Genomic DNA, 14,425 nt, shown 5'->3' on the forward strand with positions numbered 1-14,425 from the left:
TCCGGTATCCCGTAGAAATGGCCACTTTGTGGGACACCAGACATTCCCTTTAACTATTTAATCTCAGTAAGCGGTTTGAATTTTGCCAATGAAAAAAGGTTATTGTGGGTGAATCTATCTGTGAAATCATGCTCTTGTCTTATAGAGGGTTAAAAAGATTTGTATCATTCTTTATATTTGGCACTGTACATAAAATACGCGTTTGAAAAAAAAAAAAATCTGAACGGTAATGTCATAACTATTTACTGTTCATCCTGCTGTGTGCTCGAGATGTAATTAAAGCTAATTACTTTTGCATGCTAAATGTCGTTTTAAGGAATGCGAGGGTCATTTAAAGCGATAATAATTGTAACATATTCCTATGTAGGGCATAATGTGCATATTAGACTGTGCAGGCTGAATTAATCCCTGGCGAGATTAATAGTGGAAAAGTGGCAACACAGCTGGCACAGGGAACGGCGTGCAAAGAAATGGGAAAAACAGTTGTTGAGAAGAAATTATCTTATTGCTGGTGATGAAAATTACATAGCAACAGGGGTTGTTTAGTATCAGGGTAATTTCTTACAATCTGTGCCATATTTTGACCACTGAGGTTTTTAGCACATTTCTATTATGGGGCTTTATTATAAAGCTGCTCATCCCCACTGCCCCCTGTGAAATCACAGTATAATTATGTTTATCCTAAGAGAGTTTAGTTTGCTTATCCCAAAATGTAATGATAAGTATATTCCTTCACATCAGTAGATCTTTCATCATCTAATTCTGTATCTTGTCTAAAAACAAAAAATCCCACAGAACCCAACCAGATAGGGAACAGTTCCCTGTAACCTTGATTTGCACAAATAACAGTTATTCTGTTACCGCTCTATTATCCAGAATTCAGAATAGTTTTAATAAATATTATAGTAGCAATGTATCAATGTAAAAAAAAAATACTGACAGAGTTTTTAAATAAAAGATGTAAATTTGCAAATAATAATAATAATAATAATATTTTATCTGGTAGTAACATGTCTTCAAAATATGGAACGATTGCTACTGTAATCATAATAGTAATAGTAATTACTATAATAAAAATAAGTGTAACAACAATAAAATAAGTTTGTTAATAATAATAATAATAATAATAATAATAATAATAAAATATGTAATTTCATGAATATAATAATAATAATAATAATAATAATAATAATAATAAATAGTATGATAAATAGTCATGAATTTGTATATTTTAATAAAAATATGTACAGTTGTGAATAATAATAATAATAAAACATGTAAATTCACGAATAATAATAATAATAATAACTACTATTATATAATATTTATTATTCACAAATGTACATATTTTATTATTACTATTATTATTATTATTATTATTATTATTACACTTAAGACATGAAGCGGTTAAAAGAAGTTAGCAGTCCTTTATTTGGGTGTCTTCTGTTTGGAAACCGCTTAGTAGCTTATTTAAAAAAGAAAATAAGCAAAAAATTTTGGCTAAAATATGTCTGAAAAGAATACAAAACAAAGCAAAATAAGTTAATTCAGAGCAAAATGACGATTATGTGACTGTGGAATTTTCTGTGCCGATTCTGCATTTCTTGGCAGAAAACTCAGGTCACAATCTGCGCCTTTTTTTGGTATGTGCACACATTGCAGATTTTTGTGCGGATTTCTTCCTTTTTTTACCCCTGCAGATTTCTATTATGGAAGCGTCTTCTGTGTGAAAAACCTTAGTCATTCACAAATATCTAAAAGAAGTTGTGTGCACAAATTCTGAGAGTGTGTATACCCTTTAGATACTAGTTAAGACCCCCATACACATAGACTGAATTTGGCCAAATCTGCCAATATCAACAGGTTCTGCTGACAGTCCAATGTGTATGGAGGAATTTGTAATCCAGCACACTGACCTTATAATGTTTTATAGCAAGTCTGATAAATTAAAGATTACAACATCTACATGACTACATCACCAGAAACATTCTCAGTACAGTAAATCACCAGAACAATTGGCAATACAGTAATATATCACCACAACCTCATCAGTGCAGTAAAACATCACCAGAACCTCCAACAGTATATGAATATATTGCCAAGCTTAGTGCAGCAATACACCGTGTTCCAAATTATTATGCAAATTGGATTTAAGTGTCATAAAGGTTTAATTGTTTTGTTTTTCAAATAAACTCATAAAAGGTATTGTGTCTCAGGGCTGAATGGATCACTGAAATCAATCTTAAACACATGTGATAATTAGTTTTCCCGGTGATTCTAATCAAAGGAAAAATACTTAAAAATGATGTTCCACATTAGTAAGCAGGCAACAGTTTTCAAGAAACATGGGAAAAAAGGATCTCTCTGCTGCCTAAAAGCATCAAATACTGAAATGCCTTGGTCAAGGGATGAAAACATTAGATATTTCATGAAAAGTTAAGAGTGATTATCATACTGTGAATAGATTTGTGACTGAAATAGAGCATAGACAGAGTTCATGCAGATAAAGGTAAAATGAGGAATTTTTCTGCCAGGCAAATTATTATTATTATTATTATTATTTATTGTTATAGCGCCATTTATTCCATGGCGCTTTACATGTGAGGAGGGGTATACATAATGAAAACAAGTACAATAATCTTAAACAATACAAGTCATAACTGGTACAGGAGGAATGAGGACCCTGCCCGCGAGGGCTCACAATCTACAAGGGATGGGTGAGAATACAGTAGGTGAGGGTAGAGATGGTCATGCAGCGGTTTGGTCGATCGGTGGTAGCTGCAGGTTGTAGGCTTGTCTGAAGAGGTGGGTCTTCAGGTTCTTTTTGAAGGTTTCGATGGTAGGCGAGAGTCTGATGTGTTGTGGTAGAGGGTTCCAGAGTAGGGGTGATACGCGAGAGAAATCTTGTATACGATTGTGGGAAGTGGAGATAAGAGGGGAGTAGAGTAGGAGATCTTGTGAGGATCGGAGGTTGCGGGTAGGTAAGTACCGGGAGACGAGGTTACAGATGTATGGAGGAGACAGGTTGTGGATGGCTTTGTACGTCATGGTTAGGGTTTTGTAGTGGAGTCTCTGGGCAATGGGGAGCCAGTGAAGGGATTGACAGAGGGGAGAGGCCAAATTCATTGGATTAAGAGAGCAGCTGCCAAAATACCATTAAAATCAGCAAACAGATATTTGAAGCTGCTGGTGCCTCTGGAGTCCTTCGAACCTCAAGGTGTAGGATCCTTCAAAGGCTTGCTGTGGTGCATAAATCTACTACTCAGCCACCACTAAACAGTGTTCACCAGCAGAAACGGTTGCAGTGGGCCCAGATATACATGAAGACTAATTTCCAAATAGTCTATTTTATTGATGAGTGTCGAGCAACCCTGGATGGTCCAGATGGATGGAGTAGTGGATGGTTGGTGGATGGCCACCATGTTCCAACAAGGATCACCACTGGACGAAGCCTAATCGCGAAAAAAGCGTCGGGGTCCTCCTACTGAGCTGCATTTCAGGTAAAATAAATCTTAACCTGTCCCTTTGCCCTACACCTTAGCACTGATAAGCACTTTACAGCTACCGTATAAGTGAGTGTAGAAACTCCACTTTGGATCTTTAGTACCGCTATAAACCTAGCTTTAGGTAGTTTCCTCTGCCATGCATTTTCTATCACTCTTGTTTCTCTGTAGCATATTAGTGTATCTGAACTGAGGCATTTTATTCATGTGCATATATTTGTAGGCATGTTATTTTCAGCCCATATACCTTCAAACTTTGTTTATTGTGACACATGTATGGTTCATATTAACCACATATACGGCAACTAACTTGTTAATACTTGTGTCTTATCTTTGGGCTTGTAGAACTTTGTCACATTATTTTATGCACATTTAAGATCTTTTTTTGCCTACCTTTCTACTATTTTGGGATCATGTGATTATTATTGGTTTCTTGTGATGTATTTACCTTATGCAGTCAGTAGATTCTGTCACTTTATCGCCATTGAGTACTATTGGACTTGTTTAGTTTTTATATTCATTATCAATAAACTTTAATGTTTTTATTGGCAAGAAGCTTCCGTGTTCTCCCTGATTTGATATTATGTCCCAACAAGGCTGCGACCTCAGCAAGGAGGTGGAGGAGTCATGTTTTTGGCCAAAATCATGGGAAAAGAGCTGGTATGGCCCTTTAAGGTTCCTGAAGGTGTGAAAATGACCTCTGCAAAGTATTTAGAGTTTCTGACTGACAACTTTTTTCCATGGTATAAAAATCAGAATCGTGCCTTCACGAGCAAAATCATCTTCATGCATGACAATGCACCATCTCATGCTGCAAAGAATATCTCTGAGTCATTGGCTGCTATGGGCATAAAAGGAGATAAACTCATGGTGTGGCCACCATCTTCCCCTGACCTCATCCCTATAGAGAACCTTTGGAGTATCATCAAGCAAAAGATCTATGAGAGTGGGAGACAGTTCACATCAAAACAGCAGCTCTGGGAGGCTATTCTGACTTCATGCAAAGAAATACAAGCAGAAACTCTCCAACAACTCACAAGTTCAATGGATGTAAGAATTGTGAAGGTGATATCAAGGAAGGGTTCCTATGTCAACATGTAACTTGGCCTGTTAGGATGTTTTGGAGTTAAATAGCTTTTTTGTTCAGTGAATGTGACCTCCTGATGCTGCAAATTCCACAAATGAGCATTTTCAGTTCTTTAAAATATTATCAAATGTTTAGAAATTCTACTGTGCCTAATAATTTGGAGCAGTGCATTTTGAGTTTTTATTCATTTTGGAGATCATTGGGAGGTTTCTGCAATAAAATTTGATGTATACTCTAACGGGTGATGACTTTTATTAGACTGACTGTCATTTGCACTGACCATTTAGGAAAATCTGAGAAAAATATCATTTGCATAATAATTTGGAACATGGTGTAAATTATAATGTTGGGTCAGTCCCATATACAAATGTATCACATTAACCTACAACTCTCACGATGCCCTTAGCAATGGTAAGCAGATGCTTGAAGTTGTTGTTACCAGCCATCATTAGACTGCGGACCATACAGGAATCACAGTACTGATTGGTCCTAGGCAGGAGCTTTATTAACCCATTACTTGCCAAATTCAAATTTTTACAAGTACGGATTTTTCAGAAAAGGGCTTCCCAATATTCAATTAAAAATGACAATGATATGATTTCCTATTTTGAAACATTCATTTTACAAACACAACACAAAAAATTGGACCTAATTATAACAAATATAAAATCTTAGTTGCTAGAAGCTAAAGATTAGGCGTCCCAAAAAAGGACATTGGTAGATAATGGGTAAAGATTAACTTATCTTTTGGAAGATATTTTGTATGTGTTAGGTCCATTAATTTTCAGCAGATTGGTGTGAACCTGAAGTTGACTTAGTATGGAGAAGGGGCATTATGTGGTGGAACCTGAGACCCCCACAAATTGCTCAAAGGACCTCATGGAAATGCAGGACTATGAATTTCTATTTACAGGATCCACTCTGAGCTGTGTGCTGAGCTGCGGTCTTCTAGGAGGTCTTTGTTTAGCGACTGGTGGGGCCTCCAAAATGGGTGACCCACTAATCCGCTCAGAATGGGCATAAAACATAAAAAATATCCCAAAAGTTTAGATACCCTTTAAAGCGGATGCCATTGGGTTAATGAGACAGTGTGAAGCCAGAAGACCGCAGTGTCTGATTGCTTCTACTCCGGCGCTGAGAAGAAACACTTCTCCTTCATTTTAATGCAATTATTTCCTCTGGCAGGACTGGGGTTAATCGGCCATGTTTGAAATCCCTGTGCTTACAGCTGTGCTGGGTTAACCACTCCTTTTCCCTTTATAATCTGGGCTCTGTTACTTGTCAGAGCTAGCTTTATTGCTGCATGGGTAATGGAGGGAGAGGAGTTCGTATGAGAAGGAGAGTTGAAGGAGTTATTAGTGACTGTTGCTTGGTTTGTATGCATGGCAATTCCTTATCGTTCTCTATCTTGGTTTATTCCCCAACCTTCACACCCCGGTGCATTCCTCTGATATATGTGAGTGAATATTTTGTATGTCTGGAGTTTTCTCTTAACCCTTGTTTGTGTTGCCTTGTTTGTCGGGTTGGTGTACTATGGTGCACAGTAGCACCCCCTCTTCCCTGGGTTGGAGAAGAGTACAGATGGAGGGCTAAATTAGGAGATAAGGCAAGGGCAGAGGCTCTGGCATCTTCACCGTCTGAAGTATCCTGGAGAGCAGGGCGAGCTATGGCGTCCCCTAGTGTTAGGGACAGGGAATGAGCCCCTGGTCCTGGGTCAACCGACAGCTGTGTCGTGACAGCAGATATCTCAAGTTACAAAGTTATTTCCTACCCACAGAATAGGAAATAACTTTCTGATCACTGGGGGTCCAAGCGCCGTGGTTCCCACCGTCCGAATTGAGCTGAGGCATATGCACTACTGCTCCATTCATTCCAAAGATCAGCAGAGCGCTGCGCTCTGTAGTGTCTGGTATTCCCATTAAGAATGAATGGAGCGGCAGTGCAGATGATCCACCTCTGCTCCTGTTCTTGGCAATGCTGTGGGTTCAACCACCCATTGGGTAGATAACCTTCCAACTTGAAACAACCCCTTTTCGAAGCATTAAATGGGTTCTCTGTCTAAAACTACAAATGTGCAGTCTCTTTTTGTGATTGGAGACTTGTAAATCTTCACATTACACACTGCACTTACTGTAAGGACTCTCTTTTGTCAGTATTGGTAAAGGTGGTCATGTGACAGCAAGTATGCGATATGCATGATCACAGCTACAATCCAACTAGATGGATGCAGTTTTGCTCAATTTATTTACATAGTTGGCTTGTGTCCGGAAGTATGCAAATCACATACTTGCAGTCACATGACCACCGTTTCCGACGCTGACAGTGGAGAATACTTATACTGCGTGTGTGAGGATTCACAAGTCCGCAGTTACTCAGAGTGACTGCAGATTTATAGTTTTAGAACAGACAACCCCTTTTACACTGCAGCCGATTGTGGGAAACTAATAATGAATATAAATATAAAAAGCTTGTCAATCCCCCAATGCACGAGCAAAACGTTCAATCGTTGGGTGAATTTAATTTTATGCTTACTGAAAGGGAGTCTAGGAAAAAGATTTTTTGTTGAGGTAATTTTGTCAGCGCTGCCCACAGATGTCCAATCTAGACGGGAAAAATATACATATATTTTTTTTAAATATTCTTTATTTGCTACAGGTTTTGGAGCCCTGCCTAGTCCTTCTTCAAGCAAAATGTATTACAAATGTGCTGGTTACAGCCATTTTATACAATATGATGGTGTTAATTAACAAATAAAATGCTGAGCAAACCAGTTGATAATTCTATTATGCCAATGAACATTGTCTCCATCCTTAATCAATTACCATGGTATAACATCATATAGCCATAACAGAGAACTCAAACATGATATATAAATTATATGAAATAATAAAATTTCATATACGTGACCCATGTACAAGTTAATTGTTTACCACAAGGGACATTTCAAAAAAAAGGGGACAAATGAATAAGAGCCACATAACATTGAATACTGATGTTCACGACTACCATGTGATACTGCTTGGGTTGCCAATACTTCCAGTATTAATCTGTGTTTTCTATACACTAATTTAGGCCATCAGGCTAGAGCGTACATAGCTTGAATATCCAAGAAGATTCTCTCATGGTTCCACCCTTCAGAGTGTCTGGAATGCAGTTATTGACAGCTCAGCCATCCAATCAGGTACAGGGACATGTTGAAGCTGTCAGTACATTGATTGAGAGCTTGTTTGTGTTGATTGACAGCTGACAACCCAATCTGAAACTAAGAGGCGTCGGCTGTCTCCAAGTTTTCATTATTCCGGGTGCTTAACATGCTACTTAACTGAGCTGTTTCTCCAGACCTGTGCCAGAAGTACATTCAACAATTGAGGTTTGTGCTTCCTGTACCTCGAGTTCTGTATACTTGATCTATTGCTGCCTAACCTTGGACGTCGTTCTGACCATCCGTCTGTTCTGATCCATTATCCTCCTGGTATTCTGACCTTGGAACGTTACTTGACCATGCTTTTGTCTCTTCCTTCTATTTATGATATACCCTCCAGGCTTCTGACATTGGTCTTCTTGACCATTTTGACTTGGACGTGAGAAGTGAGTAGCGTCACAGATTTCCTGCTGATCAATCTCTGCAGTCGATTTGATACATTTTTGGGTATTTGTTATATCATAATCCATCTTAGATTAGTAGGATCTTTGTTATGTTCAGTTAAATAATGTCTAGATAAACTATGCTGCGCAATGCCGCTGTTATATTGTGCCTATGCCCAATCATACTATTGTGTATGGCCTGAGTCATCTGCCCCACATAGTGCAACCAACAGTCACATTCTAATAAATAGATTACATAGTTGGAATTGCAATTGACAAACTGCTTGAAAGTAAATGATTCCCCTGTTGAGATTGAAGAAAATATTTTTTTCCCCATGCCTCACCATCTTACAACACAAACACCCTTTTCTATATCGGTAAGAACCAACTACCGAATTTTTCGGATTATAAGACGCAGTTTTTTTCCCCAAAATTTTGGGGGAAATTGGGGGTGCATTTTATAATGCGGATATACCTTAAACAGTAGCATTGCTTTTGGTCACTGGCTGGATAAGGGGGTGTCCGGCGCTGCTGCAAGTGCCCGGCGGTGCCAATGGGGAAAATGGCCGCCGGGGATGGCGCATGCACAGATGGAGATCTCAACACTCTCGGGAGATGAGATTTCAGCGCTGAGATCTCAACTCCCGAAATCTCAGTGCCGAGATCTCCATCTGCGCATGCGCCGACCCCGGCGGCCATTTTCCCGGAGTCTACCGTACAGGAAACCCATGGAAGTGCCGGGGGCTCCACCAGATACCAGCATGAGCACCACCGGGCAGCACCGCCTGACACCCCCGCAGCGCCGGACACCCCCCACAGCACAGGACACCCCCCGCAGCACAGGACACCCCCATGGCACTGCTGGGCATCGTCAGCAGCGCCAGACACCCCCATAGCACCGGAGACACCCGCAGATAATGCCACAGCAGGTGCCTGGAACAAAGTGCATCTTTCTATTTGGATGACTCAGTAGGTGTTTTTTTTACTATTCAACAGGGACAGGTTACCAGTTTCAGTGAGAAATGTGGTGACTCTTTGGAGTAATAATCAATTGTCTGGATTCCCTCACAGATTGCAGCTGACAACAGGGGGAGCAGCCTCAGGGCATATGTATCACTGTAAATAAGTTTTAGACAGGTGTTGAAAAAAGCTGTAATGTAACAGTGTTTGTTACTGGGAAGCCTAAGTGGCGCGCCACACATTGGAGCACCCCTCATCCTATCCTGCCTCCTCCAGCAGTGACCTTGGGACCCGCATCACCACAGCCACCACCCCCAGAAAGCAATAAGAAGCATTGATTATAAGAAGCACCACCATTTTATTAAAGAAAAAAAATCCTATTTTTTTCCTCAAAATTTGGGGTGGATCTTATAATCCAAAAAATACGGTATTCCATTGCTGAATATAGACTGTGAAGATAATGTTTTTGACTGATTTTGTCTTGTTTTACTAAGAGCAACATGATTCTTAAGATTCATGTTTCTACTGAAAACAATATTCGGTTGTGTGGGAATGTTACCTGAAAATATGGAGTCATTGATAAGTATCCCCCAGTGTTTTGACAACACAGTTCTTATCAGTTTGTGACACTGATTAAAGGTATTTATCAAACCATATTTGATTCTGTTCTCTCCCCTCTTTTTTGGTTTTTACGATATACAGTCTTCCTGTTGCATAGTTACTGTATGTTTAAAGGCATCAGTTATGTTTTTTTTTGTATAATTTCTCTTTGAACCTCTTTTTAAGGATACAGGCCTCTTGGAGAAAATCAGCCTTCTCTGTGCAGTTTTTTCTTATCCTTCTATATTGCCTGCAAGGAATGTTTGTGATCCATTTTGGATGGTCACCACTATTTAATTCCAAATAACTGTTGACATCGACACAATGTTCGTGAGTGAAAAATTGTGTGAAAAATTGAGTCTCTGATTGTTCCTATTGAGATTCTGTACAAACAATTCTGCCTCATCTGAAGAAAATATCCAAATGATGAACAGATCATCTATATATCTTTTGGAGCAAAAGATGTGACCCACCGGTGGGGGGGCTGCGTGATGTGAACCGATTCAAAGCAACCCATTAAAGGATCGCATAACTGGGTGAAAATCTCGTTCTCATCACACAGCCCCTCAGCTGCCAATAGGACACATCCTCAAAAGAAAAAACATTGTGTTTTAACACAAACTGAATGCCTTTCATCAAGAAGGAAGGCTGCATGTCCGATATTAGGGGATACCATACCACCTCATGTTCTCCATATAGTGCTTCCCCCCATGTTGCCCATACCATGCTTCCCCCTCATGTTGTCCATACTGTGATTCCCCAATGTTCTCTATACCGTGCATCCCCCCATGTTCTTCATACCATGCTTCCCCCCCTCATATTCTCCATATCATGCTTCCCGCCTCATGTTCTCTATACCATGCTTCCCTCCTCATGTTCTCCAAACCTCATTTCTCCTCATGTTCTCCATACTGTGGTTCCCCCATGTTTTCCATACTGTGCTTCCCGGTGTTCTCGATACCATGCCCCCCATGTTCTCCATACCGCGCTCCCCCATGTTCTTCATACCATGTTTCCCCTCAATGTTCTCTGCACTGTGCTTCCCCCACATGTTCTCAATACTGAAACTGAAACTACCCCCTCCCATCATACTGCATCTTTGGCTCTTGAGCTCTTGAGCACTTACCTGCTCCAGAATCCAGCTTGTCCTCCTCCATCTGTATTGATGTCAGCAGCGTGATGAGGTCCTCTCATCACCCTGCTATGATGTCAGCAGCGTACACACAATTTTCCGCACATCGAGTCAGGGAGCAGAATCGATCTACACTGTCCCCAGAAGTGCCGGCACACATGAAGGCATATTATACAAAAAGCAACTGGTGCACCGCCATAAAGCTGGTATATATATATAGGGGGTGCAAAGTAGTGGAAAAAACCTAAATACAAAAACAAAGAAAAAAGACTCCACTATAAAATGCACGCCACCCAACACAATATAACAAAATACATGTAGACACTGATAGTCAGAACCATACAAGACTAAACAAAACGCCATAAGCAGATACAAACCAGCGTTTTGAAGCGAGCAGGCTGAGGGATGTCCGAGGATAAAACAAGCACTTGGCCCCACGCGTATCGCCTCCCAAATGAGGCTTCGTCCCCTGTATTTGGACTCCCCATGAGCCATTAGGCAGGGCACTTCTAAATCATATATGGTATACAGATTAAGTTTGTATCTGTGCCCCAGGCTGTAATATGGATGTTTTGTAGCTATTTTGTACCATGTAGGATTGCAAGCACTATAGTGCTTTTAATTGTGTTTTAATTTTTGTGCCAATAAAATTTGTATTTTGTTATATTGTGTTGGGTGGTGTGCATTTTATAGTGGAGTCTTTTTTCTTTGTTTTTGGCACACATGAAGGATCATTTGCGTTTTAAAGATGAGAAAAAAATGAATGTGGTGCGCTCCCTCTCTCCTCCACTTTTTCGTAAAGAGTCTGGAAGAGGGAGATTTTTTTTTCAAATTTCTACCCGGGCGCCGCCCCCTACAACTACTGCCATAGGCATCGGATCTCCGATGCCGAGTGACAAATAAGGGCCTGACTATCATGCTTATTTTTTTTAAACTTACCAACAAGTGAGTGGAGAGACTTGTGTGGCTAACTCAACATTTATAGTGGTTTGAGACATGACACCATCCTTGCGGTGGGTGTGTCCCAGAATTGTGACCTTCACTTAAGAGGCATTTATTTTCTGTTTCTAAGGGTACCGTCACACTATACGATTTACCAACGATCACGACCAGCGATACGACCTGGCCGTGATGGTTGGTAAGTCGTAGTGTGGTCGCTGGAGAGCTGTCACACAGACAGCTCTCCAGCGACCAACGATGCCGAGGTCCCCGGGTAACAAGGGTAAAGATCGGGTTACTAAGCGCAGGACCGCGCTTAGTAACCCGATGTTTACCCTGGTTACCAGCGTAAAGAAAAACAAACAGTACATACTTACATTCCGGTGTCTGTCCCTTGCCGTCTGCTTCCCGCACTCACTGACTGCCGGCCGTAAAGTGAAAGCACAGCGGTGACATCACCGCTGTGCTCTGCTTTCACTTTACGGCCGGCAGTCACAGTGCGGGAAGCAGACGGCAAGGGACCTGACGGACACCGGAATGTAAGTATGTACTGTTTTTTTTTTTTTTTTTACATTTACGCTGGTAACCAGGGTAAACATCGGGTTACTAAGCGCGGCCCTGCGCTTAGTAACCCGATGTTTACCCTGGTTACAAGCGAATGCATCGCTAGATCGGTGTCACACACACCGATCTAGCGATGACAGCGGGAGATCCAGCGACGAAAGAATGTTCCAAACGATCTGCTACGACGTACGATTCTCAGCAGGATCCCTGATTGCTGCTGCGTGTCAGACACAGCGATATCGTATGGATATCGCTGGAACGTCACGAATCGTACCGTCATAGCGATCAAAATGGCACTGTGTGACGGTACCCTAAGTCAGAAAAGTTCTTGCAATTGGAAAGTTGAGGTTAATGCAAAATGATATATGCAAAACAAAATGAACAATTAAATATACTACAGTGGTCAAGCCAAGACACAGCAATGCAAATCTACTAACTGATAAAATAATATAATTTAACCAATAAAATTAGAATAATGTATAAGAAAAAAAAAGGGCAATACATTGTTATCTCAAGGGTTATAACGAGGTCTATACTATGCCCATCTATTGGCCGCTATAACTCAGTACAACAAAACTAAAATCGAAACTTATATTTAGTTAATATTTCATGCGTCAGGACATTATGAAAACTGAATAAAGTCTACTGGCTTGCTACCATATAGACTTCTAAAATGTATGAAAAACGTAATGAACTGAAATCCAAAGACTTGCTCATAGAATTAATGGCATTGACTCTAAAATTGATCTGCTGTCTTCAAGGTCAATCCTACCTGTCCCTTGTGTTTTTGGATATCATAAAAATACAACTGGTACAGAATAGATCGGAGCTAGTGAGCTGCTGAATTATAGCGCAGCCTGTAGCCTGCTAGAAAAGACTTTTTGTCTGCGTGTTCCCAGTTGGCTATTGCATGCTAGGGTCAGTTCCAGGGCAATGTGCTCCCTGCTGGGAGACAATGGCAGATAAACAAGGCACAATGCTCCTAGGGATGCTAAGGCTGTGGGTGAATCTCAGGGCAGGAGTGCAGGACAGGGTGAGACAACATTTAGACTGTATGTGAAGGGTCTGAAAAAGCAGAGAGGTTAGTACAGCCACATGATCACAAATAGCAACTCCATAGACTATCACATGTGAAGTGGAGATAATCATATTTCACCGGGCGGTGAAGCATCCTGTGGTAGCCTCGGGCAAGCTTAGGAAGTCTGCAGCTCTCCATCTGTTATGGAAGCACATTTTCCACATGGCTCTCCAGCAGTTACATGACTAATCATATGGGAGTCATAGTTCAATGACACTTGAAGAGTCAGAAGTAGCCGCCTGGCTGATGATCATACATAAACGATCATCTATAGTATTAGTATGTTAATTAGATGTTAATGATATCACTGGATAAAGTGTTATTAGATCTTACTCAACACTCCATATATAAATTAAGGCCCATTTACATGAGCCAATAATTAGCAAATGAGCTTTCAGAAAAATGCTTGTTCCTGATTACCGGTTTGTGTAAAGGGCCCTTAAAGGGGTGGTCTGTTACCTAAAATGTCAGTTCTAAATAACTATTCCATACCCTACGCACTTTTTTCATTTGCATTATTGCTGTATAAAGTACCCTATACTTCTCCCTGTCTTGCTAATCCCTAAATGTATATTTTTAACTTCATTTCCTGTGATGTTTCGTTTGAGAGGAATCTCAGATAAAGCGCCATCAGGACGCTGGAGCTGCACTCACTTCCCTCCTGGAAAAGGATATCATCAGGAGGCACCGCTGCAATTACTTGCTACAGTTACACGAGTGGCCACGCACAGCTTCTACAGTCATGGCCAAAAGTATTGACACCCCTGCAATTCTGTCAGATAATACTCAGTTTCTTCCTGAAAATGATCGCAAACACAAATTATTTGGTATTATTATCTTCATTTAATTTGTCTTAAATGAAAAAGCACAAAAGAGAATGAAGCAAAAAGCAAAACATTGATCATTTCACACAAAACTCCAAAAATGGGCCAGACAAAAGTATTGGCACCCTCAGCCTAATACTTGGTTGCACAACC

Source organism: Ranitomeya imitator, chromosome 4, assembly GCF_032444005.1.
Source record: "Ranitomeya imitator isolate aRanImi1 chromosome 4, aRanImi1.pri, whole genome shotgun sequence".
Classification (NCBI taxonomy): domain Eukaryota; kingdom Metazoa; phylum Chordata; class Amphibia; order Anura; family Dendrobatidae; genus Ranitomeya; species Ranitomeya imitator.